This window comes from Oryctolagus cuniculus, chromosome 2, assembly GCF_051225735.1.
Source record: "Oryctolagus cuniculus isolate XC-2025 breed Fujian yellow rabbit chromosome 2, ASM5122573v1, whole genome shotgun sequence".
Classification (NCBI taxonomy): Eukaryota; Metazoa; Chordata; class Mammalia; order Lagomorpha; family Leporidae; genus Oryctolagus; species Oryctolagus cuniculus.
Window position 1 is genome coordinate 186,483,908 of NC_142868.1, and position 27,939 is coordinate 186,511,846.

The 27,939-nt window shown below is 40.2% G+C and overlaps 1 protein-coding gene and 1 long non-coding RNA gene across 3 annotated transcripts in view; one reads left to right on the forward strand and one right to left on the reverse strand.

Annotated features, from left to right (window-relative positions):
- TDRD15 (tudor domain containing 15) overlaps nt 1–13,960 on the reverse strand; it is a 99,475-nt gene extending 85,515 nt beyond the window's left edge. The window contains exon 1 of the mRNA XM_089327788.1: nt 13,835–13,960. The gene's annotated coding sequence lies outside the window, so the exon portion shown is untranslated. The remainder of the gene's footprint in view (nt 1–13,834) is intronic.
- On the forward strand, nt 562–26,457 carry LOC103347837 (uncharacterized). 2 transcript variants are annotated; one of them, XR_011386767.2, is made up of 4 exons: nt 562–665; nt 3,473–3,589; nt 7,878–8,028; nt 25,065–26,457. It is a non-coding gene; the product is annotated as an uncharacterized LOC103347837 (long non-coding RNA). The 2 variants fall into 2 exon arrangements; XR_016230535.1 differs by lacking the exon at nt 3,473–3,589 and having other exon boundaries at nt 25,065–25,814.
- Nucleotides 26,458–27,939: the final 1,482 nt, after the last annotated feature.

Here is a 27,939-nt window from a genome sequence, read left to right on the forward strand (position 1 = left end):
CTAGCAATGATAACTCATAAAGTTTGGACCCTCACACTGTGTCCTTTAATCTCAAGCCAAAACTGCAACATCTTCAAATTTTCCAGGACCACAGAGTGAAACCAGATCAACACTAATATAAAGAGCTAATTGCCAGTGAGTTTGGTCACCTCTGACCTCTCCACAAGTCCTTGGTGAAATCCTAGGGTATTAAATGGAATTCAGTATGGAGTCTACATACTCGAGATTAAGAATGAAGGGGCTGAGGTAACAAGATCCATCTTTAAACCCCAAAGAATGACTGTCCTGAACAGTACAGTTCTGTTTGGTAGACTCTGGGGTAGGATCAGAGAACTGGGAAAATGTATATAAAGTCATCCAGTCTAACCCCTGCTTTCAAATAATGAACAAGGGTGCCTTCAGTCATGCACTGGGATGGAATCCAATATAAAATATTTTCAGGATTTGAATTATTTCAAAGTATCCCTTGATAATCCTTTCTTATGTCTCATGGGCATCAGCCACCAAGTTAATATTTAACCTAAATGCTCCCTGCTACTAACTTAGCCAATTACTTTATTTAGTACCTTGGAAGACAGGGGAGATTAATAGATCTCCTTTCCTGAAGTCCTTTCTCAATGAGGGAGCTGCCCTTCGCTATGACTCAGAGTGAACAGAGAATGCAGGTAACAATCTCCAAGAACACAGATACATAGATACATAGAGACATACATTGCTTAATTCAACCAATAGATGGAATCAGGGGTTGAGATATGGTTATATGGTTTTGTTTTTTCCATATATTAGCTCTGAAATATTGAACAAGTGATGAACTATCTCCAAACTTTAATTTCTTTAATTTCTTCTTTTGTGATAGAGATACAGTACTTAAACCAAAGATTGTTACAAAAGTTGTTAAGGTATACAAAAGATTGTCAAGTGCAATTCAATTCTAAATATCCTAATATTTATTCTCATAAGTCAGAAGAATGCTTATAAAATTACAAGTGTTGGGACAGTTTAGCAATATTAGAGTTCTTGTGCATGCTGGTAGGAACGTAAGATGGCACAGAAACGAGGGAAAAAGTATCATAGTTTCTCAAAAAAGAGTAAGAGCATACGTTATGGCATAGTTTGTTAAGCAGCTGCCTCGGCATCTGCATCCCATATCCAAGTGCTTGGGTTTAAATCCTAGCTCCACTTCTGATCCAGTTTCCTTCTAATGCCCAACCTGGGAGGCAGAATATGGTGGCCTAGGTACTCAGGTCCCTGCCACCCACATGGGCGACTCAAATGGAATTCCTGGCTCCTGGCTACAGCCTGGCCCAGCTCCAGCTGTTGAATACATTTGGGGAGTGAACCAGTGCATGGAAGTTCTTGGTATTTCTTTCTTTCTCTTTTTTCCTCTCTCTGCCTTTCAAATAAGCAAAAATAAATAAACTTTTAAAAAGTAATATAATCTTTAAGAAATAAATACAGAATTACTGGGCCACCGCTGTGGCGCAGTTGCTTAACTCCCTGGCCTGAAGCGCCGGCATCCCATATGGGCACCAGTTCGAGACTCGGCTGTTCCACTTCCAATCCAGCTCTCTGCTATAGCCTGGGAAAGCAGTAAAAGAAAGATGGCCCAAGTCCTTGGGCCCCTGCACCCATGTGGGAGACCTGGAAAAAGCTCCTGGCTTCGGATCACACTCTCTCTCTCTCTCTCTCCTCTCTCTGTGTAACTCTTTCAAATAAATAAATCAATATTTTTTTAAAAATAAAGAATTACTGGATCATCCAGAAATTCTACTTCTGGTTATATATCCAAAATTATTCAGCCTTAAAAATGAATGAAATTCTGACACATGCTAAAGCATGTATACCCTTGAGGACATTAGCTAAATGAAGTAAGTCAGACACAGAAGGACAAAGATTGTATGATTCTACCTCCATGGGTGCCTATAGAAGTCAAACTCATAGAGAGTAAAATGGTGGTTGCTCGGAACTGGTGGCAGATGAGAATGGGGTGTTATTGTTCCATGTGCATGGAGTTTCAGTTTGGGATGGTGTAAGAGTTCCCGAAGTGGTGGTGGTGGTAATGGTTGCACAATAGTGTGGATGTGCTCAATACCACTGAGCTGCAACTTAAAAATGGTTCAAATGATAAATTTGATGTTATATATCTTTTAGTCACAATTTACAAACAAAATAGACCACAGAGTCCCCACTTGGGAGAGGATATGGAGGACACAGATGCAAAAGCAAAGATATGGGAGTTACCATTTTGTTGGGGAGAGTAAACAAGTACATGAAACACCCAACCCTAAAGGACACCTCCGGAGTGATGCAAGCCTGCTGCAGGAGGTGAGAGGAGGGACAGTGAGTGTGCTGTCTTGCAGAGACTTGGGAAGGCTCACTTGGTGGATGTGGATACCTAGGTGGAGGCTAAGTTTCTCATGGGACCCGGACAGAATTTTTCCAGCAACTACCTCTCTAGTCACTACCTTAGAAAGTATTCATAGCCTCCTGTTACAACTTAACTCCAGGGATCCTCTGCAATATTGAATAGTTGGCTTTTTATATTTTTATAAATATATATGTATGTATATATATATATAAAATTTACTTATTGGCACCTTCAAGCCAAGAGGTTGCCAGGAAGCTCTCTGAGCGAACTAGACACATGCCATCTTAAACATCTGTTTCAAACTGAGAACTGCAGGGATTGCATGGAGAAAATCAAAAGGCTGGGTATTGATTAACAAATTATCTGGGGTAAGCCAAGTTGCCACAAATCATTAATGCCATTAGACACCCAGGACAGTGGTGCTATGCTGTTAACTCTAAGTGCAGTCTTGCAGTGTACCAAGGAAAACGAAGTTCTGCTTTGGTGATGGCAGAAGGATGTTATTGGGGGCATACTTTGTAGAGTGCGGTCACTATGCTGAGGTACATAAGGAAAAAGGCCTGTATTTAAAAAGCTGACAAATATGGATTCAAATCCAGGTTCTAGCACTTACTACACTGTGACGTTGAACAGTTATTTCTATGATTCTCATGTGAAGAGATATTATACCTACTTCAGAGGCTTTGGAAAAAGATGACTACAATCTATAAAATGTAATGAGAAGAAAATTAGCAATAAAACTTTCAATGTAAGTATTGGAACCTGCATCTAAATTGTAGTTAAAAAAATAGCTGACTTATATGGCACCAACATTATCCTCAGAACTATAATAAGCACTGTTCATTATGAATGCTTAACTCTTGGAAAAATCCTATGAGCGATCCAATGGTGAGGTTAACCATACCGTGTTACATTTGTAACCTGACTTTACATTTGAGGGAACTGAAGCACAGAGCAGTGAAGATACTTGCCAAATGCCACAAAGCTAGTAACTGTTATTGCTGGAACCCATTTTATAAACAGCAATATGGTACAGCAGAGATGAAATTTAACAGGCTCCTAAGAAATGAATTCACCATGTATAAAAATGTATCTACCAAACAGGTCATGCAGGATGTGCAGTTGGCTTTGTTCCTGACTGATTCACCTGATAGGAGTTGTAAAAAGTGAGAGATGACCTAGAATACCTCCAAAATCCATGAAGAAATGAGAAGATCTCTTGTAAGTGGTTGCCAGGAGGCACTCTTCACAGTTATTATAGTAGGAGACTTTCCATGAAGAGTTTTATGAATTCACACGTATTAGAAAAAGAATATTCTGAGTTAATATTCATGGGACACAGCAAATCTCATGACCTACAAATGCTTTCTAATTAACAAATGAAAAAATTTTTTAAATGAATAGCACTGAAGATATTAGAAAAAGACAAAAAAATAAAGTCAGGGAAAGCAGGAGGATGGAATTCATACCAAAAAAGCAAATACAAATAAATTAGAAAATGGTAAAATTTGTCCATCATAACTCACACTCTGACAATACACTGACCCTTAGAAACTGTAATCAGGAAGAGTTATGCACAGCAAGATTTTACAGTGGGATAAAACCAATTACATGAGCAACACTTTAAATTAAAGTAGAGGACAAAGTACAAACATTACAATCCAAATTTACAGGATGAATTACTAAGAAAATGGAAACACAAAAATTGATTTAAGAAGATGTAAAGAACACAAGTAGATCAATAACAACAGAGGAAATTGAAACAAAGTAAAAATATGGATCCTTCATAAAGGCACCAGGCTTTGGTGACTAACAATGAACTCTTAAAGACCAATGAAATGCTGCAAAATTTAATTTGTATCTGGCATGTATTCTTTTTTCAAAATGGACAAAGATGGGATAAAAAAAACCTGCAAACTAAAATACATTTGAATATATTTGAAAAAAATTATAAAAAAGTCTATCATTATATTAAAAGAATACCCTATCATGATCTTGTTTATATATAGTTCTACAACAAGTACTCCATTGATGTAATAATTATAACTTATTATGTTGGGATATTTAAAGGGAAGGTCTATATGATATATTTTAAGGTATAATTTTTTTTTTTTTGACAGGCAGAGTGGATAGTGAGAGAGAGAGAGACAGAGAGAAAGGTCTTCCTTTTGCCATTGGTTCACCCTCCAATGGCCGCCACGGCTGGCGTGCTGCGGCCAGCGCACCACGCTGATCCGATGGCAGGAGCCAGGTACTTTTCCTGGTCTCCCATGGGGTGCAGAGCCCAAGGACTTGGGCCATCCTCCACTGCACTCCCGGGCCACAGCAGAGAGCTGGCCTGGAAGAGGGGCAACCGGGACAGAATCCGGCACCCCGACCGGGACTAGAATCCGGTGTGCCAGCGCCGCTAGGTGGAGGATTAGCCTAGTGAGCTGCGGAGCTGGCCAGGTATAATTTTTTTAATAAAATGTAATGCCCATTCTTTATTAAAGCAACTCCAAGCCCCTTGGTAAATTAGGAGAGGAAAGAAACCTCATTACCTCAGTGCAGTGGGTCTACCAGAAACCTAAAGCAAACGCACACTTTTCTTCTATCTTAATACCGAAGAAACTGATTTCTCACTAAAGAGTTGGTCCCAGGCAATTGTTCTGGTCAACAGGAAGCCCTCCTTCCTGCAGTCTTCCAAGTACCCAGAATCCTCATAACCCACAGCCGTATCTGCTGAAATATCTTCAGTAGATCTGGCCTTCAAAGGAAAAGATGAGGACATACAAGGGAGCCTGGCATGAATGCCTGTCTGCCTACACTGTGCTAGAAGAGCTGAGTTGCATGCCTATGCCTAGCTGTGAGGTAGGTTCAAGATGCACTCTTGCTATATGCTCAGAAAGAGTGTGGAAAATCGTTTTAGTGAACAATTAGTATTCTCTACCACCATCTGATTCCCTGGCTACCTTACATCCACTTATACCCTTCTTCATACTCATCTCCCTCCCAAGGCAGATGACCAAAAATCCTGTGCAATTGCTACATTCATGTCAAGGTTAATAACTCCAGGGGCAGGTATTCAACGGGGAAGTTAGGAGGCCCACATCCCATATTGGATGCCTGGATTCAATATCCCACCTCCAACTCCTGCCTCTAGTTGAGTGTACTCCCTTTCCTCTTCTCCCTCTCCACTTCCTTCTCCATGGTTCTTTATTGTTTGATGACCTATGAACCAAAAAAGGCGTAACTGCTTATCCCATCCCCCCACCCTAAATAAGTTAATGCAGAGAAGAAGAACAATTGCAACAAAAACTTACACTTGGAAAAGGGAGGGTGGAAAGCACACCAAACCTCATGCCAAATAAAAAATTAAAGCCTCAGTGATTCTCTATCCAGACATGAAAGGCTGAACCAAGAAATGTTAGGGGGTTGTGTAAAAAATTGCTTTTTTTTTTTTTTTTGACAGGCAGAGTGGACAGTGAGAGAGAGAGAGACAGAGAGAAAGGTCTTCCTTTTCCATTGGTTCACCCCGCAATGGCTGCTGAGCGGCGTGCTGCAGCCGGTGCACCGCGCTGATCCGAAGCCAGAAGCCAGGTGCTTCTCCTGGTCTCCCATGCGGGTGCAGGGCCCAAGGACCTGGACCATCCTCCACTGCACTCCCGGGCCACAGCAGAGAGCTGGACTGGAAGAGGAGCAACCGGGACAGAATCCGGTGCCCCAACCAGGACTAGAACCTGGTGTGCCAGCGCCGCAAGCAGAGGATTAGCCTAGTGAGCAGCGGGCGCTGGCCTAGGGATCTCCTCCTTTCAAATCTGAGTCTCTTCTTAGAATGTGTAACATGTTAACCTGAAGCTACTGTGTTTGTGCCTCACTCCTTCATAGTACCTTCTACGTCCCTTGAAATAGTCTGTGCCTGATTTTGTCATTTATTACAGAGTGACAGAAAATAGAAAAGTACCTTAAGGTTAACATTAATTCATTTAAATACGTCTCTAAATTCAGCAGAATTATGTAGGCCTTAAAGTATGCAACTTCAAGCCATTCAGAATGAATTCTACTTTCACAAGAGTTATTTGGTGGCAAAGGAATGGGACACAGTCTGCCATGCCGTGCCACCTACCGGGCCAGTGTTCCTGTTTGCTCAGGTTTTTCCCACGAAATGCCAATGAACATGGTCTCCCATGTGGGTGCAGGGCGCAAGCACCTGGGCCATCCTCCACTGCACTCCCGGGCCACAGCAGAGAGCTGGACTGGAAGAGAAGCAACCGGGACAGAATCCGGCACCCCAACGGGGACTAGAACCCGGTGTGCCAGCGCCACAGGCGGAGGATTAGCCTAATGAGCCACAGCACCGGCTGAAAATTGCTTTCTAATCATGGAATAGGAAGGCCTTCTAAGCATGACACACTACTGGAAATGTTTAAGTAGAAAGCGGACAGATTTGTTTCATAACAATGTATGATGATGTTTGTTTGGTATAGAGGTTAAGACATATGGAATGCCTGCAACCTATGTTAGAATGCCTGGGTTTGAGTCACAGCTCTACTCTCCATTCCAGCTTCCTGCCAATATGCACCCTGGGAGTGAGTAGGTGATGGCCCAACACTGCCCATGTGGGAAACCTGGATTGAGTTCCATTGCTCCTGGCTACATGTGCCCCAGCTCTAGCTATTGCAGTCATTTGGAGAGTAAACTAGTAGATAGGAGGTCTCTCCTCTCCTCTTTCCTCTCTCCTCTCTGTCTCTCTCTCTCCCTCCTCCCCTCCCTCTTTCCCTCACTCTGTCTCTCTTTTGCTACCTTTCAAACAAATATTTTAATGTAAATTTCTTTATCTCTGAAGATACCTGAAACAAAACTAAAAGACATGGGTAGTAAATATTTATAACATGAATAACAGTTATTATCCCTAGTATCAATAATAAAAAGGAAAGCTATCCAAAATACAAAGTCTTTCACTTTCAAGATGAGAAACAAATTGCAGTGAAGTTCTTTCCTCCCTCAATCCCCTGTAGCCTTCCTCTCTGAGCCTTAGATTTTTTTAAGTATGTGAATACATAGCTTGTTTTCAAAATTCAGAGATATTTTTGGCTAATTAAAAATTAGGAGAAACCTCTGAGAATCTAAAAGTAGATAATTGCCACCTGGAACTCGTGCTGGGGCCTTTTGGAAAGAACTCTACAAAAGATGGGAGCGTCATCAAGGGCATCCCATGCCTAAAGGTAGTAGAAGCCTGGGGTACAAGGAGGTAGGAGCATTGAAATGACAGGGAAATGAGTCGAGGTGCCTATGCTGGTCATACCAGCTGAATCCCACTCCCTTCTGTTCCACCCATTCAGATCTGTCTGCACACAGGAGACAAGTTTAAAGAGAGGCAGGGCATGGTAATGCCCAGATGAAATGACTGTGCTCAGAAGACTGGCCTACAAAATACTCCACCCAAAATACATCCTGCTTTTTTTTCACTCTCTCTGAAAACAGTGGAAGTCCTGTTTTCAATCAATATCCGTTTCTCTGCCTCCCTAAGGTTGGCTGTGAGAATGGAAGAATAAAGTGTACAGCAGGGAATTCAAACCACAACCGTGAGCCCACTGTCAAGAATCAACATTTGGCTGGATGCCACCAAGAAAAATACATAACAACCCAACAGAACTACAACTATGAAAAATCAATAGATGGTAAGAAAAAGACTTCTTAACAAGTTTAATTAGTGTTTTAGATATAGGTTTGGCAATCATAATAATGAGTTGGGATCTATCTGTCATGAAACAATCAAAGTCAAACCTTGGAACTAAAAATGTAACAAATAAAGTAAAAATGCAGTAGACACAAACAGAAGAATGGGTACAACTGATAAGGAAATTAGATAACCTGATATGAAATTAGACAACAGAACCTAGACATACAGCCCAAGGTGATAAAGAGGTAACAATTTAAAAGACATAGAAGAAAGTTCTGTAAGTAATAATCTTTATCTAAAAGATAACAATAAGAATAGAAGGTGAAATACAAAGAAATAATACAATAGAATTTATTGTAATTGAAGAAACATATTAAGTCTTCAGATTGAAATGTTCTACCAGTTAAAGAGCAGTATACAAATGAACAAATACACACACAAAATTAAAAGGCCCCATACGTGTGAAAGTGTAATGAAAGTTCCGAATGTTAAGGATATGCTCAATATGCTAAAAGCCACAAGTATGCAGAGAAACTATTGAAGCTTCAAGAGAAGGTGAGAAAAAGACTGTTCAAAGTAATTCTAAGCAGATTTGGCATTAGCTTTACATCATCAACAAGACTAGATGAAAAAAAGACATTGGTGCAATGTCTTCAGTTGGCTGAAAGAAAAAGTCTATATTCAGCCAATATGTCATTGAAATGTGAGGCTGAAATAATTCTTTCAAATATCCATGGATTCAGTTTTTTATTAACCTAATAGATCCTCTGTGAATGTTAAAGAACACATGCAAAGACGAGGAGTCCAAGATCTCACGAGGAGCTGCCATGGTTAGCAAAGAAAATCATAAAATAATTTTTTTCTGTGAGATATGATTCCAAGATTATTTTTAGAAAACACTGGTACCAAAATCCCAGATTGTGTCAGTTCAGAACGTGAAAGGTGGAGGTGCAGGTGCTGATGAAGAATTGAGGAAAATGAAAGCATTGTCAAGATAATTGAAAGGTCTCATGGCTTAAGAGGGGTGCCAGGGCCCACAACAGACAGAGCAAAGAGCTAGAAGTTGTTTCGATTATTTTATTTTATTTTATTTTATTTTATTTTATTTTATTTTATTTTATTTTATTTTATGTTTGGTGCTTTTTTATAAAGTGCATGACGAATGTGGAGGATTTTCTTTTCTTTGGCAGTGAGCTAAAATTTTGCATTATTGAGATGTGAGGGAATCTGAGTTTAAGAAGTCAATTCCTTGAAATCATTATCCTATAGCATTTTCCTAACATATATGACAATTGACTATAAATATGTAATGACTATAAATGAATCTTGTCTTTGTGGTTTTAGTTTTTATACCTTTGAAGTTCCAAATATAACTTCATTTCCTCTAACCCTCCTCTGCTTTTCCCAGTTCTCATTTCTGTTTTAAACAAGCAAGTCAAAAATTACAATTGAGATTTGTTATTAAAAAAAGATAGCTGAAAGAAAATAGTGACTAACTTCAGATAGTGTCAACAATATAAATTTAGCCACTTAAAACAAAGAGTTGATGGGACCACTGGTGGAGCACGGTCAGGAAGTCTGCTATCCAACCAATAAATGCAAAGAAAAAGAACCTCACATGAACACATGAAGATCCTGAGATGGGGAAATGAGAGAAAGGGGGCTAAATGGACAGCACCAAAGATTATGGCAGGAATAGGTCTAAATACAATTTAAACAAACAGCAAATATGAATTGGATAAATTTGTTTCATGAAAGGTAAACCATGAGATTGGGTTTTTAAGATGCTAGCCAAGTACAGCTTACTGAAGAGAGGTAAAACTGTAATGATTCAAATCTACATCTTTATTGAAAATCTATACCTAGCAAGCACTAACAGAGAGTTGTGACAGCACCATCAATATTAGGCAAAACAGAATTTGAAGCGAAAGACACTAAAAAGTATCAAAAATGCATATTATATTGTTAAATAATTCTTTAGAAAGTTACATAACATTCTGAAATATTTGTAAAAATTTGTTTGGGGTGGCATTTGGCCTCATGGTGAATGCCTGTTGGTTGGGATCCCCATGTCCCGTATCAGGGTACCTGGGTTTTTGTTCTAGCTTGGCTTTTGATTCCAGCTTCTTACATCAGGTGATGATGCAAGTAGTTAGGTCTTTGCCAACCATGGAGGGCTGCAGCATCTGGGGACTGCAATGCAGGACGGAACGTGCTCACTCACTCTCTCTCTCATCCTCTCTCTTCCTCTCTCCTTCTCGCAAGTAATAAAAAAAAAAATTGCTTTAATTTATTTTAAACATAAGTCAAGCATATTTTAAGCCACTTTTAAATAATTCATTGGTTAAAGGGAGTATCAATATTGAAGTTTTAAATTACCTAGAAACAAAAATGAAAGAATTTCAGTCCTATATAGAGCCTATGTAGTTGACTTTGTTTAATACCTGTTCAGTAAATGATTATGGAATAAAGAGAACAGGTTAATGAAGATCTTCAACCATAAAAGAATATTGATAATTTTCATTATTCTCTGATAAAAACATACTCATTATTGAATAATTAATTTCCTTTGAAATGACAAGTAAATAAAAATGCTGCTGTTAACAAGAATAGCTATACAGAAAGCAACTATCTAGGATGACTGAGCTCATAAGCATCCAGTAGAGTTTAGAATTTTGTGACATTTTGCAATGATTGGTTGTATTCCATTATTTCAAATCTTATTTTTAAAAAATGTGAGTAATTAAGATTATAAGAGTTATATTTAGTGATAAACTTCCAACATAAAAAAGCATGGAACTATATGAAAGGCCTTTGAAATAAAACAAGATGGGGAGAAGATAATTCCAATGAAATTTTATCTCTAGAGACATACATAATCAAATTCCTCCATTGTACATGCTTGTCTAGTATATTCTTATGTTCTACTCATTTGTGTGTTTTCACCATATTTTATTCTAAGATTACATCTATGGCTGAATAAAATTGTTGGTGTCTAGCATTCATATTTTAGTGGAATATTTGTATATAAATATTTTCATTAAATTACCAAATCAATGATACCTTATGGAATATTAAGAGCTGCATTGACAAATTCATTTGAGGAGAATAAAAGAGCTCTTTGGTCCTGTATAGTGAACTAGATGCTTTCTGAAATGATATGAAAATATACTTCTAATGGCAAAACTGTATGACTATATGGAAACGTAAAGGTAGGTTTATATCATGGAGTGCAAGAAATGAGGCTCGCAAGATAACTTGAAGCCAAATGCTATAGGGCCTTGAAAACTTTGGTGTGCATAGGAGTTCAAGAGATTATCTGGTGCTCAGTTAATCCCTCAATTTTACCCTAACAGAAAACAGGCCCCAATAATTCTGATTTCTTATGGATACTTCCTGGATAATCAGCACAAGTTAGTATTTATCATGAGGAATCTCGCCTATAAACAGTGGGAAACCATTTGAAATTGTGAATTGAATTACAAGAATGGCACAGTCATAACTGTTTAGGGGAGATCTCTTGTGGTGAGTTCAGGATCAATCGAGCCAATTAGAAGTCCTGCATGGGGCCGGCACTGTGGTGTTCTGTGTAAAGCTGCTGCCTACAGTGCCTACATCCCATATGGGTGTGAGTCCCCGGCTGCTCCACATCTGATCCAGCTCTCTGCTCTGGCCTGGGAGAGCAGTGGAAGATGGCCCTGCACCCATGTGGGAGACCCGGAAGAAGCTCCTGACTCCTGGTTTCGGATCAGTGTGGCCCTGGCCATTGCGGCCAATTGGGGAGTGAACCCACAGATGAAAGACTCTCTCTCTCTCTCTTTCTCTCTCTTAGCCTCTCCTTCTCTCTGTGTGTAACTCTGCCTTTCAAATAAATAAATAAATCTTAAAAAAAAAAAGAAGTCCCCTACAATGTGTCAGATCTAAGTAAGAATCGAGAAAAAGGTGATACCCAAGGAAATAAGGGAAAGAAGGACCAAAGCAGACACCTCTTGGAGTCTTGATTCATACCTCGATTCAAAGCCTTGCACGGACTATTGATTGAGTTGCTTAAATTCCCTCAAATGCCATCATCTGGAAAAGGCAGCTGACCCATAGTATCTCTAACCTCTGTGGCACCTGAGACTGCAGTGACCATCTGGGAGCAGAAAGTCAGCCATAGGTACTATTGCACACCGTGTGCCTCTTCCCTTCTGTAGAGGTCAGTGGTGGATGTCTGACCTAAGCTAGCATCACCTTATATTCTCTCTTGGGACAAATACAAAGATTAAGGATTTGTAGTTAACTTGCACAAGGCTACTTTAAAAAGATGGCATAAAATGGAATTAAAAGAGAAATTTATTATGGTGCAAAAAATTCCAGAATAATTGTTTCATAATACACATTTTCCATGAACTTTTTGAAGAGCCCTCATGTTAGTGGTGGGACTCAAAATGAAAGATCTGTGCACTCTTGCTATTGAGTTGGGAAGCTTCTTTGAACCAACTGTTGAAATATTTCCTGGAGCCCACAGAATACTCAGTTTTCTTCTAGAAAATTAATTTTTTGATAATCTAGCCTAATTTGATTTTTAAATTTTTATTAATCTAAAGAGAACAGATTTCAAGTATTTCATAAGTACAATTCTAAGGAGATAACATATTTCCCTCTTTCCCACTCTACCTCCCTCAATTTCTTCCTTCCTTCCTTCCTCCCTCCCTCCCTTCCTTCCTTTTTATCTGTTGCATAAACATAATTTAAGTCCAGTCTATAACCACAGGTTTAAAACACCACTAACCATAACATTCAACAAGTAAAAAATGGAAAGACCACAGTTCCACAGAAATACATACAAGAGCTAAGAACAACAATCAAATCACAAGATGTCCATTTCATTCCTATGCATTTTTGTACTCTATATTAACTTCCACATATCAGAGAAAACATATGATATTTGTCTTTTTGGTACTGGCTTATTGCACTAAGTTTAATGGTTTCTAGTTGCATCCATTTTGCTGCAAAGTACAGGATTTCATTCTTTTTTATGGCTGAGTAGTACACTATTGGTGGCAATGTAAACTCATCCAGCCATTATGGAAGACAGTACAGAGATTCCTCTGAAATTTGAAAATACATCTACCATATGAGTCAGCCATCCCACTCCTGGAAATTTACCCAAAGGAAATGAAATTACCATATGAAAGAGTTATTTGTATCCCCATGTTTATTGCAAATCAATTCACAATAGCTAAGATATGGAATCAACCCAGATGTCCATCAACTGATGACTGGATAAAGAAAATGTGGTCTATATACACTATAGAATACTAATTTGATTTCTTATGCTTTCAATAAAAAGATTTTGACTAAACAATGCTCAGTGGACTAGACAATGGAAATTTTCTGGCTGTATTTCAGTAATGTTTTCCATCAGAGTTGCTCGCTCTCGCTCATTCGCTGTTTCTCTCTCACATTCTCTCCATAAAGTCTCTAATTAGTTTACCAAGCTTTCAACTTACTTGTCCACAAAGCACATTTATCCAGAAATGTGAAAATATCAAGCAACTAAATATCTCCCTCTCTCAACATTCTGTACCTTTGATCAAACATTTTTAGATTTTTATTGCATTGATTATTACTCAAAAGAACTACTTTAAGGTACAAATGTGTTCTGTATTAGAATGTAATGGGAAAGCTGGTATTGTTGACATTACTAATAGAAAAGCTTATATAGCAGAAAGAACCCAGTTTTTATAGTGAAAAAAAAAATCACATTCCAATAGTGAGTTGGCCACCTGCCAGCCGTGGAACCTGAATATTTCACTTACCTTAGTGGCAATCACCCATCCATGAGCCTTCAGCAAGATCCTGCTGCCTCCAGCTAATGCTGCCTTGTTCTTCCTTGGGAAAACAACAAGGACAGAGTGATCCTGGCGGTCCCAGCGTCATCGTACATGAGGACATGTCAACAAGGTTTGTGGGAATAAGGAATTAAAAGATAAGTTCATTTTAGTGCAAAAAAATTTTGAAAACCATACATAGTTTTTTCCTAATATGCTTTGTCTGTGAACCATTTGAAGGCTCATTATATCCAAGGATTTCAAATTTTTGCACTAAAATTAACTTATAGTTCAATTCTAGTTTTGAATATTTTTAAGTACCCTCATACTACTTCAGCTATACTATTATTTGCTTTGTGTTTTGATGCCCATATTTTGTGAGGCTCTGAACACCCTATATTCCTCATGCAGAACGAAAAATTCAGACCATACTTACAAATTTGAATTAGGGATACGTAATTCCATTCCAAACCAATTTCAGTCTCCTAATCTCACCTCTCAGATCAGGCTCCACCTAGATCAACATGAGCAATAAAACAGGGTAAAACTAGAACCCTGCCTCCCTCTCCACCCCAGGCTTCCTCCTAAGTGTTCATCTTGGGGCCTGCAATGTGGAATAGCAGGTTACGCTGCCACCTGCAGCACCCGCATCCCATTTGGGCTCAGGTTGGAGTCCTTGCTGCCACACTTCCAATTGAGCTCCCTGCTAATGTGCCTGAGAAAGCCTCGGAAGATTGTCCAAATGTTTGGGCCCCTGCACCCACATGGGAGACCCAGATGAAGTTTCTGGCTCCTGGCTCCTACCTGGCCTTTGTAGCCATTTGGGGAGTGAACCAGCAGATGCAAGACCTCTTTCTCTGTCTCCCCCACCTCATAACTCTGCCTTTGAGATTCGAGATTGTTTAAAGCCCTTATCTCTTCCATTGAGGAAGAGTGGGAATTTTTTTCTCTTATTTTCCTTCTTATTCATACTATCTGTTGAAATCTTTTACTTAGTGTGTGGTTAACAATATGATCATTAAGTAAACTAAAAACAGATCTTTGTAAAAAGTAAGAGTGGGAGGCTGGCGCCTCGGCTCAATAGGCTAATCCTCCGCCTGCAGCGCTGGCACACCAGGTTCTAGTCCCGGTCAGGGCGCCAGATTCTGTCCCGGTTGTCCCTCTTCCAGGCCAGCTCTCTGCTGTGGCCAGGGAGTGCAGTGGAGGATGGCCCAAGTCCTTGGGCCCTGCACCCCATGGGAGACCAGGAGAAGCACCTGGCTCCTGCCATTGGATCAGCGCGGTGCGCCGGCCGCAGAGTGCCAGCCGTGGCGGCCATTGGAGGGTGAACCAACGGCAAAAGGAAGACCTTTCTCTCTGTCTCTCTCACTGTCCACTCTGACTGTCAAAACATAAAAAAAAAAAGTAAGTGTGGGAATGTGAGAGGGAGGAAGATGGACAGAAGCATAGTAGGAGGGGGTGTGGGGGCAAATGTCACTATGTTCCAAAATCTGTATATATGAAATACATGAAATTGTATAACTTAAATAAAATTTTTGAAAAATCCATAAAAGCAAGAAATAAAATGAAATAAAAATAAACATTTTAAAAAAGATAAAAAAGATTGCACTTGATTTTGCACCTCTCCAAGTCACTGTTACCTGGCATCTGTTTCCCAAGATTCCTCATGGATTTTGGTTACTTTCTGAGTATAATTAAGATTCTTCATCTACATTCTCTTTTCTACCCACCCTCAAAGTCTGGATTTAGGTAAGGAAGCCAATAGCCAATAGTAGTTTGACATCTTATCTTTTCAGAGATAAGAAAGCTAAACAGCAAAGCCATTTTTTGTAGCTAGCCCCAACTCATCTACTTTGTAGATCACGGAGTTAGGATTTGACTTCAGGCACTCTGATTCCAGCACCTTGCACCTTAGCACTCTGCTATGTGAACATTTAACAGTTTGAAATTAGTATGAACAGTCCAGAGGAGACCAGTATACACAAAGATTTTACATACAATAGAAGCAGTATTTTAAATCAATGAAGAAAAAAATTGACATTTCAATAAAAGCTGTTAGCAAAAAAAAAAAAAAAAAAGGTAGGACATTTCACTAGTCTTTATGCCAAAATAAACTTCTGGTGGAACCAAAAAGTAAATGAAAAAAAAAAAATCTTACATCTTAGAAACAATAGAAGAAAACATGGAAAATTTTTAAATAGGGAAGACTTACAAGAAATATAGAAAATTGATATGGCTTCTGAGCTATCAGTTCTCCTGGTAATGTATTCTACCAATTGGTTCGCACAGGGCCACAAAGACAAATATACTGGGTATAACATTATTTAAATGTCGCTCCCCGTCTTCGTGGAGGAACGACACAGGACCCTGAGCTGTTCTTTCGTCTGCTCGGCCCTCCCCGGGTTTGCTGCTGGTTCTTCCCGGGTTGGCTACTGACCCTTCCCGGGTTGGCTGCTGGTCCTTCCCGGATTGGCTACCATCCCTTCCACCTCCGTGGAAGGGCGGTTCCCCCTGCCACATTCCCCACTTCCGCAGGGGAGCAGCACACCGCCAGCCGGCTCTCTCGGGGGCTGCACAGGTGTTCCTCTTAGATGTTCCTGGTGCATGCCGTCTCTCTCCTCCTTTATAGTCCTCTTCCACCAATCCCAACTCTGCTACCCACACGCCGAGTACGCTGCTCTCCTCCAATCAGGAGCAGGTCCCACAGTTTATTGGTTGAACTGGAGGCAGCTGTGTAGAAGCTGTTTCCCTTCTCAGCGCCATATTGTGGGAAAGCAGATGCATAGAATAAGTCTTAATTCCAGTAACTTAGTCTAGTCCGAGTTGCTCCCAGTTGCTCCCCACATTTAAATATTCTTGTTGGTGCTTTTAAAATTTTACATATTTTTAATTTATTTGAAAGTAAGAGAAACAGAGAGAGTGTAAGAGGGAGAGGGAGAAGGAGAGAGAGAGAGAAATCTCCCATCTACCAGTTAATTTCCCAAATGGCTATAACAGTTTGGTCTGAGCCACACTGAAACCAGAGGCTAGAACTCAATCCAGATCTCCCACATAGGTGGCAGGGATCCAAGTACTTGAACCATCAACTGTTACCTCCCAGGGCATATGTAGGCAGGAAGCTGGAATCAGATGTCTAGGCAGAACTCAAACCCAGGGACTCCAATACAGTATGCAGGTACCCCAAGTGGTATCTTATCTGCTAAGCCAAGCATCCACTCCCTGTTTTGTTTTTCAATAGCGAAGGTTTTGCTCCAACCTAAACATGCTTCATGGAGCATAGGGGTTAGCTTAATAAACATGGTGCTTATAAGAGGGATGCACATGTGATAATATAAACTACAGCCATCAAAAAAAGTCATGTTGCTATGTACATGCTGGCATTGAAGACTCAAAGCCAATATTTTATATCAAATTCAGAAGCTGTCACCAGTTTTAGCCATTAGCTTAGAAAAGGAAGGAATGAGATCAAGAGCTTACAGTGAGATGGGCCTATCATGGAGTTTTTAGAAGATCGGAGGCTAGTCATGGAAGTGGGTAATGGATGGGGGCTGTTGGTGAGAGACTAGATTGGCACAGTCCTTTGGGCAGAAGACAATATACTATCTGCCCTAACTTACTAACTGTGATGCTGAGCTTTTCCTTCCTCATTGGAAAACTGGAAATACTGATAATTTACCTCCTGCTTTTTTTCCGAAGTTTAAATGAGGCCCAGTACTTAACATATAGTTGGCACTTAATAAATATTACCTCCTTTCTCATGAGCTTGGCATGTCATAACAAAATACCGTAGACTCTATGATTATAAAAAGAAACAAGTTTATTTCTCATAACTGTGGAGACTGGGAAGTCCAGGATGAAGGTGCTGGCAGACCTCGTTCTGAGGCCTCTTTGCTTGGCTTTTAAGCAGCTGCCATCTCATTGTGTGCTCACTTGACTTCTTTGTGTGCATGTGTGCAGGAAGGAAGGGAAGAAAGGAGAGGGAGAGAAGAGAAAGCTATCCGGTGTCACTTCTGAAAATGTTCCCACCCTTGTGACATCATCTGACCTTAATTATCTTCCAAAGGTGCTATCACCAAAATCCATCACACTGAAAGTCACAGCTTTAATGTATGATTGACAGGAGGGGAGAGGACAAAACACTCAGTCCCTAACATTCCACACCCTGCCCCCCGAAATTCATGTGCTTCTCAGATGCAAAATGCATACTCATTCCATTCCAACCCCAGAAGTCTTAATTCATTGCAGCATTGATTCTAAAGTCCAAAGTCATATCTATATCAAATGTAGGTAAGACCAAAGGATTCATCCTGAGATGAAATTACTCTCTAGGGGCTGGCGCCGTGGCTCACCTGATTAATCCTCCGCCTGTGGCACCAGCATCCCATTTGGGTGCTGGGTTCTAGTCCCAGTTGCTCCTCTTCCAGTCCAGCTCTCTGCTGTGGCCCAGGAGGGTAGTGGAGGATGGCCCAAGTGCTTGGACCCCTGAACCCACATGGGAGACCAGGAGGAAGCACCTGGTTACTGGCTTCGGATCAACATAGCTCCAGCCGTAGCGGCCATTTGGGGGGTGAACCAACGGAAGGAAGACCTTTCTCTCTGTCTCTCTCTCTCACTTTCTAACTATCTGTCAAATAAATAAATAAATATAATTACTCTCTAATTATGAACCTGTGAAGACAGACATATTATGTATTTCCAACATACAATGGTGCCATGGACGTATCTTAATTTGTCTTAATCTCCTTGGGCTATCTTAACAAAATAGCATAGACTGGCTGGCTTAAACAACAGAAATTTACCTCCTGACAGGTCTGGAGGCTGGAAGGTAAGACCAGGGTGCCAGCATGGTCAAGCCTGGTGAAAGCTGTCATCCTGGCTTGCAGATGGTCCCTTCCCATTGTGTTTACCTGACCTCTTACGGAAGCATGGGGAGAGAATAAACTCTATGATGTCCTTCTCTGTAAGGACACCACTCCCATCTTGAGGGCCCCCCCGCATGACTTCATTTAACCCTAATTATCCACCAAAGGTCACATCTACAGATACTACCATTTTGTGGGTTAAGGCTTCAACAGTTGAATTGGAGCAGTGGAATTGGGGATGCAAATACCCACTTCACGTCACCTCTGCATGCATAAGCACAGTTTTGTAGAAGGGAAAATTGCCTGCCCAGTTTTTTGTTTCTGACTGAACAGATGTTAAACAACCTATTTTAGAATTTAATTTATTTGTTTATCTCAGAGACAGAGACCAAGAGGGAGACAGAGGTCTCCCCTCTGCTGGTTCACTCAATAAATGCCTACAATGACTAGGATTGGGCTAGGCCAAAGCTGGGGTTTGGAAACTTAACCAGGGTCTCCTGTATAGGTGACAGGGATCCAACCATTGAAGCCATCTCCTGTTGTCTCCCACATTAATAGGAAGCTAGAATCAAGAGCAGAGCTGGGACTCAAATCCAGGTACTCTTATACGAGTGTCTTAACCACTAGCACCATTAGGTCAAACATGTGACCCCAGAATCTCATTTTCAAGCTGATAGTCCATTTTTAATTAAGATAAAATATCCCAGGGATTTCTTTGTAAGACCTGGAGTAGAATCAGGGTCACCCACTCAAGCAGACAGCAGGTTTCATCTCTCCATGACATGATTGTCTATGTAGAAACTACTGAGTAATCCACAAAAATATCTCCTGGAACTTAAAAGCAATTAGAGCAAGTTTTCAGGATACATGACTAATATCCTAACATACAAAAGTCAAGTGCTTTCCTATTAACCAGCAATGAACAAGTGGAATTAAAATATTTTTAAATAATTTTATCTGAAATAGCATCCAAAAATGAAATGAATCTAACAAAGTAAGTACAGGATCATGAAGCAGAAAATTAGACATTCAGATGAAAGAAACCAAAGATCTATATGAATGGAAAGATATTCCATGATCATTGGTTCTTTCTTTTTCTTTCCTTCTTTTTTTTTTTTTTTTTTTTTTTTTTTACAGGCAGAGTTAGTGAGACAGAGAGAGAGAGAGAGAGAGAGAGAAAGGTCTTCCTTTTTCTGTTGGCTCACCCCGCAAGTTGCCACCACGGCCAGTGCACTACAGCCGGCGCACTGTGCCAATCCGAAGCCAGGAGCCAGGTGCTTCCCCTGGTCTCCCATGGGGTGCAGGGCCCAAGAACCTGGGCCATCCTCCACTGCACTCCCAGGCCACAGCAGAGAGCTGGACTGGATGACGAGCAACCGGGACAGAATCCAGCACCCCAACCGGGACTAGAACCTGGGGTGCCGGCACCGCAGGCAGAGGATTAGCCTAGTGAGCCACAGTGCCTGAGATCATTGATTTTAAAACAAGGTATTATTAATATGTTTATAGTTCAAAATAATGTCTTACATACTTGTATGAAGAACTAGGAGAGAGGAGCTAGTGGGCTCCAAATATAAAGAAAATATTAGGAAATATAAATGCTATGTACTTCACTTGATCAGTTTATGCTATATACATGTAAAATACTTAACAATATCCATAAAATGTATTAGTATGTGCTAATGAAAAATGAAATTCAAAAAATAGATTATTGAGGTGTCAGAACTGTATCTAAATACTCAATATAGAATTTGGGGGGGGTTCCAAGATGGCGGACTAGGGAGAAGATGTGCTGCTCTAGATGAGGGGAACAGCAGAGGAAAAGTGGAGGAGATGCATTCCCAGGGGAGAGCTGGAGCAAACATCGCAGTGTGAATTCTACTGAAGGAAGAGGGACACCTGGGGGGGTGCACCATGCAAGGTCTGGATGCACAACAAGGAGTGGAGAACCACACACAACCCCCACAGCCAGGAACTGGAAGAGAACAAGGTGAGAACACACTGCAGCTGTCCATGCCACTGGTGATATCGCTCAAGGGGAACTTCGCAGATCTTACTGCCTTTAAGTCCAGCCTGGAGCCCCAGCAGGGGTGGGGCACCTGCCTAATCCAGTGCAAGAAAAGTACATTTCTTTCTCCCCGTCCCCCAAAAGGGTGCCCAGCAACAGCAGGGAAAAGGGGCGATTCTGACACCAGTAGAACTGTGGCAGCTCTGTGTGCATGTGTAACCAGATTTTATCAGAGGGCAAAACCTGCATGCCCCACTGACTTTGAGTCTACCTGGGAGGGTTGACAGGGAGCTGGGCACCCCCATAGAACCTTTCATCCCACAGTTGAAGAATACTCATTCTTCTCATCAATGCATGGAAGTTTCTCTAGGATAGACCAGATAGTAGGCCATAAAGCAAGTCTCAGCAAAATTAAAAAAAAAAAAAAACTGAAATCACAATATGCATCTTTTCTGATCACAATGGAACAAAGCTGGAAATAAACAAATTAAGAATCTCTAGAAATATGCAAACATGTGGAGACTGAACAACATGCTCCTGAATGACCAGTGGGTCATAGGGGAAATAAAAAAAATCCCTGAAAATGAATAAGATGACAGTACAACAGACAAAATAGCAAAATAGCAAAAGCAGTGTTAAGAGGTAAGTTTATATCAATTGGTGGCCTACCTACATCAGAAATTGGATAGTCAACATATAAATGAGCTGCCAATATATCTCAATAACCTAGAAAAACAACAAACCAACCCCCAAATTAGTAGGAAAAAAGAAATAATCAAAATTAGAGAAGAAATAAACAAAATTGAAACAAAAATAAAAAAGATCAGTGAAATAAGCTTGTGTTTTTTGAAAAAATAAGACATAAACACCACTGGCCCAGCTAGCCAAAAAAAATGGGGAGAGAGAAGACCCAAGTTAATGAAACTAGAGAGGAAAAAGGAGATGTAATAATGAATACCACTGGAGTAAAAAGAACCATCAAGAATTACTACAAATAGTTATATGCCAACAAATTTGAATATCTATAAGAAATGCACAGATTCCTGAACACAAAAACTTTACCAAAATTTAGTCATGAAGACATAGAAAACCTAAACAGACCAAAAACCAAAGGGAAATTGAATCTGTAATAAAGACCCTCCCAACAAATAAAAGCCTAGAACTGGATGGCTTCACTGCTGAATTCTACCAGACTTTTAAAGAAAAGTCTTTCAAACAACTAACTCTAATTCTTCTCAAGCTATTCAAAACAATCAAAAGGGAGGGAATCCTTCCAAACTCCTTTTATGAGGCCAGTATCACCTTAATTCCAAAACCAGAAAAAAATACAACAAAGAAAGAGAAGTACAGACCAATATCACTGATGAACATAGATACAAATATCCTCAAGCAAAATACTAGCTAATCGAATCCAACAACACATCACAAACATCATTCAACAGGACTAAACGGGATTTATCCCTGGTATGTACAAACGGTTCTACATTAGCAAATCAATAAATGTGATACATCACATTAACAACTTGAAGCATACAAGCCATATAATTATTGCAATAGATGCAGAGAAAGAATTTGATAAAACACAATATCCTTCCATGATGATAACCTTAAGCAAATTGGTATGGAGAGAACATTCCTCAACATGATCGAGGCAATATGTAACAAACCCACAGCCAGCATCTTATTGAATGGAGAAAAGTTGAAAGCATTTGCACTAAGATCTAGAATGAGGCAAGGATGCCAGCCTTCACCATAGCTATTCAATATTGTTTTGGAAGTTTTAGCCAGAATTATTAGGCAAGAAAAAGAAATCAAAGGGATACAAATTGGAAAGGAAGAAGTCAAATTATCCCTGTTTGCTGATGATATGATCATATGTATGGGGAACCAAAAGACTCCACTAAGAGATTATAGGAGCTCATAAGAGAGTATGGTAAAGTTCCAGGACATAAAATCTACACACAAAAATTAATAGCATTTGTATACACAAACAATGCCATGGCTGAGAAAGAACTTGTAAGATCAGTACCATTCACAGTAGCTACAAAAAAATTTAAATACTTTGGAAATAATTTAACAAGCACTGTGGAAGATCTCTACAATCAAAATGACAAAACATTAAAGAAATACAAAAGACACATACTTGGAAGAATCTTCAATGTCCACAGATTTAAAATCAATGCCAATATCAAAATATGCATACTACCAAAAGCAAGTTACACATTCAGAGTGATTCCAATCAAAATATGAAGGGCATTGTTCTCAGATTCAGAAGAAACAATGTTAAAATGAATATGACAACAAAAGAGACCATGAATAGCTAAAGCAATCTTATACAACAAAAACATAGCTGGAGACATCACAATACCAAATTTCAAAATATACTACAGATCAGTTATAATCAAAAGAGCCTGGTACTGGCACAAAAAATAGAAACGTAGACAAATAGAACAGAAGAGAAATCCAAAACAACCAACTAACCTCTGACAAAAGAGCTAAAATCAATCTCTATAGAAAGGACAATATCTGCAATAAATGGTGCTAGCTTCTACACAAGCAGAAGTATGAAACAAAATCTGTCCTCTACTAGACCTTATGTGAAAATCAACTCACAGTGAATCAAAGATCTAAATATACAACCTGAGACCATGAAATTACTAAAGGGAAACACTGGCGAAATTCTGCAAGACATAGGTATAGGCAAAGACTTCTTGGAAAACATCCCAGAAGTGCAGGCAATAAACATAAAAATTTACAAATGGGATTACATAAAGCTGAGAAGCTTCTGCACTGCAAAGGAAGCACTCAACACAGTGAAGAGGCAACTGACAGAATGGGAGAAAATATTTAAAAACTATCAAACTGATAAAAGACTAATATTCTGGATCTATAAAGAGCTCAAGAATCTAAACAACAAAACAAACAATCCAGTTAAGAAATGGGCAAACGACTGGGGCCAGCACCTTGGCTCACTTGGTTAATCCTCCGCTTGCAGCGCCAGCATCCCATATGGGTGCCGGGTTCTAGTCCCAGTCGCTCCTCTTCCAGTCCAGCTCTCTGCTGTGGCTCAGGAAGGCAGTGGAGGATGGCCAAAGTGCTTGGGCCGCTGCATCTGCATGGGAGACCAGGAAGAATCACCTGGCTCCTGGCTTCGAATCGGAGAAGCTCCAGCTGTGGTGGCCATTTAGGGGGTGAATCAATGGAAAGAAGACCTTTCTCTCTGTCTCTCTCTCTCTGTCTGTGACTCTACCTGTCAAATAAAAAATTAAAAAAAGAAATGGGCAAAGGACTTTAACAAGCATATTTCAAAGGATGAAATTCAAATGGCCACAGACATGAAAAAAATGCTCAGCTTCACTAGCCATTAGGGAAATGCAAATAAAATCCACAATGAAATTTCACCTCACCCAAGTTGGAATGGCTATCATCCAAAAATCAAAAAACAATAAATGCTGACAAGGATGTGGGACACAAGGTACACTAATACACAATTGGTGGTAATATAAACTGGTACAACCATTATGGAAGACAGTATGGAAGTTCCTCAAAAATCTGAAAAGAGTTCTGCAACACAACATAGCCATCCCATTTTGGGAATTTACCCAAAGGAATTGAAATCAGCATATGAAACAGTTTTCTGTCCCCCCATGTTTATTTCAGCTTAATTCACCCTAGCTAAGATATGGAAGTTAATCCAGATGTCCATCAGCTGTCAACCAGAGAAACAAAAAGTGGTATATATACACTATGGAATACTACTCAGCCATGAAAAGGAATGAAATCCTGTCTTCTGCATCAAAATGGATGCAACTGGAAATCATCATGCTTAATGAAATCAGACAGCCTCAAAAGACAAATATCATGTTTTCTCCTATCTGAAGTAGTTAATACAGAATACAAAAAAAAACTGTAAATTAACAAAACAGACTTTTGTGATTTAATTGTTTTTAGCTCTTGTTTATACGTCTGTGGAACTGTGGTCTTTATACTTGTTGAATATTGTGCTTAGTGTTGAATTAAGCCAGTGGTTCTATATAGAGTGGATTGAAATTATATTTTTCAAAAATTAAAGAAAGAAAAAGAAGAAAGGCAGAAAGGCAGAAAGGCAGAAAGGCAGAAAGGGAAGGGAAGGGAAGGGAAGGGAAGGGAAGGGAAGGGAAGGGAAGGGTAGGGAAGGGAGGAAGGAAGGAAGGAAAGAAGGAAGGAAATATGATTGGTTGTCTTCTTAGAATTGCACCTATGAAATATATCAAATTTGTTCTCATTTTAATAAATTTTTAAAGACAAGTATATTTTAGTTCAAAAATATTTTGAAATCTGTGCATAGTTTTTTTTTTTTTTTTTACAGGCAGAATTACACAGTGAGAGAGACAGAGAGAAAGGTCTTCCTTCCGTTGGTTCACCTCCCAAATGGCTGCTACGGCTGGCGCCCTGCGCCGATCCAAAGCCAAAGGCCAGGTGATTCCTCCTGGTCTCCCACGCAGGTGCAGGGGCCCAAGCACTTGGGCCATCCTCCACTGCCCTCCCGGGCCACAGCAGAGAGCTGGACTGGAAGAGGAGCAACCGGGACAGAATCCTGCACCCCAACCTGGACCAGAACCTGGGGTGCCGGCGCCACAGGTAGAGGATTAGCCTAGTGAGCCACAGCGCTGGCCTAAATCTGTGCATAGTTTTTTATAATAATGTTTTTACATGAGCTTTTTGAAGACCCCTCAAATATGGTTATGTTTATATTTTAAAAAGTAATTTTTCAGGGCTAGCATAGTGAATTAAGCCATTGTAATGCCAGCATCCCTTATCAGAGTGCCCTTTCAAGTCCCAAGAGTCCAGTTGTTCCACTTCCAATCCAGCTCCATGCTGACGTACCTGAGAAAGAAATGGATGATAGCCCAGGAAGATTGGACCCACTCAGATGTAGATCTAGATTCCTGGCCTGGCAGCCCCAGTTGTTGCACCCATTTGGGAGTGATTCAGCAAATACAAGCTCGCTCTCCGCCCCCCCCCCGCCCCCGTCCTCTCTCCTCTCCGCTTCCCCATCTCTCTGCCTTTCAAATAAAATTAAACTTCAAAAAAATAAAATCAATTCTTCATGGGTGGGAGAGGAAGAGTTTTATTCTAATTCTCTTACCATCATGTTTCAGGGTCCACATCTAATACTATTAACTCCATGTTCTATGAACACTCTCCTGATTTCTAGCCAGGTATTATGCTTTGTTTATTTGAATATCCAAAGTGTTCCATGCATCTTTTTCCTTGCTTGGCTTCATTCATTTCAGTCATTCATAAATTAACTAACTTTATCATAAACTCTCTTGGGGTTATTATTGGATATATAGCAGATGCCCAAGCCCTCTAACACTTTTAACATTGTGCAAGTGATTGTATAATGTTACCTCTGCATATTTTATTGCTCCAATTGCAGTTGAGGTCATTTAAAAACAAGAACTATTTCTAAGGACAGCAAATCAGTGGTGGAGTGGGTGTACGAATGAATGAATGAAATAGTCTAAGATTGCCTTTGCAGTGCCAAAGGAGCTCCGGGCAAAGTCAGGCTACTGCGGTTTCAGTGTCTAGCATCGTTCTTACAGCATTGGGCGCCCTCCTGCAGCTAAAGCACGTGGTCCAGAAGCAGGAAACTTGGTTTCTAGATGCAAAATTTATCACCTGGCATCGGTAGCTTTGAAAACTCAACTCTCTGGGTCTCATTTACAAATCTGTGGAATAAAAGTTCATTTCAGTTCTGACATTCTACAATTCTTGAAACCTTTGGTCTTTTACAATAAAAAAAAGAAGCAAATCACCAAAATAAATTTTGAGTTTGGCAAACAAATATTTCTTTTATTACATCCTTACACTTCAATGTATGCCTGCTCATGCAAGCACTATTATAAGTGCATTGCTTGTATTAACATTTATCCTTATGAGACGAGACTATCTTATTTCATTTTCATATAGACAATGAAAGAGTAGGGAACTTACATACCTGGTGGCTGAGCCAATTTCAGATCCACGAGCCTGGCCCCAGTGGCAGTGCTCGGAACCTTACTGCTTCTCCAGGGCACCTGCATGGGTCCAGTCTTCTCAGAACCACAGGCTCAATCCATTAGCACAGACTTCATGTTCTTGTTTCAACATGAAGGGGTAATTCACAAAGGTGTTGTGAGAGAGCTCAGTCCCCAGGAGAGTGAAGAGATATTCGCTGATGACTACTGCATGTGGGGCCAGGGCCTTAGTTCTGTCTGACATTGCAGATACTGGATTGGGAAACCAAAGTGCGGAGAGCCTTCCGACCTGAGTTTTGGAAAGAATGTTTTTCTCTTCCAGAAACCTCATCAAACATGAGCTCTAAAGGCGAGCCCTGTCATTGCAACATTACCTGATTTCCTCCTGCTCAGAGGATTCTGTTTGACTCAATAGTAGGGAAGGCTTCCTTTATCTGTAAGTTCGTGCTGCAAACTGGATTTAGGAAGCCATCACAGCACTGCTTCCCCAATCCCTTTGCTAAACTCAGAAGTATCTCGGTGACAAGAAACATCCTGAGATGGTTAAACAGGCCTTTTAAAACTGGGCCAGGCAGAGTGAGTAAACAGGGGGATTTTCATCACACAGAGCATGTACTTTGAATCCAACAAAGAATACAGAGTAGCAGGTAAGATAAAGATGATGCTAGAGCTAACAGTGATTGCAATCAACATTCAGAGCTGCTGGCCTGCCTTCGCTTACCCAGCCAGATGCTTCCTCCTGTCCTTTTTCTTCCTTCTCCTTTCCTGCTCCCCCTCCTAACCCCCAATTCCCCTTCCCACCTGTCCTTTCTTTCCCAAGTCCTACAGGCTTGTTATTGTTTTCTCCTCCTGGTCGCATAAATGCATATTCAAAGTCCTGAAAGCCTGTGTATGAATAACATGTCTTCACACTTTGATTTTGTTTATCCATATATTCATATTCATTCATCAGACCATTATAGACCATTATTCATTATCTGTTGGGAGCCAAGTCTTAGGCTGCCCTCATGCACAGTGTATATACCTTAGGACAGATGTAGTGTGGTCTTTTCTCCAGGGATGCTGTATTTGGCTGCAAAGCCTGAAGGTAACATAAGTTGAGTGTATGCTTGTAGCATACCATTGATCATGCGTTCAGGGTCTAGCAGAAATCAGGCCTATCCATTTCAGCCTTAGGGAAAACAGATGTTTTAGGAAACTAGAAAAACAAAAACTCTCCTG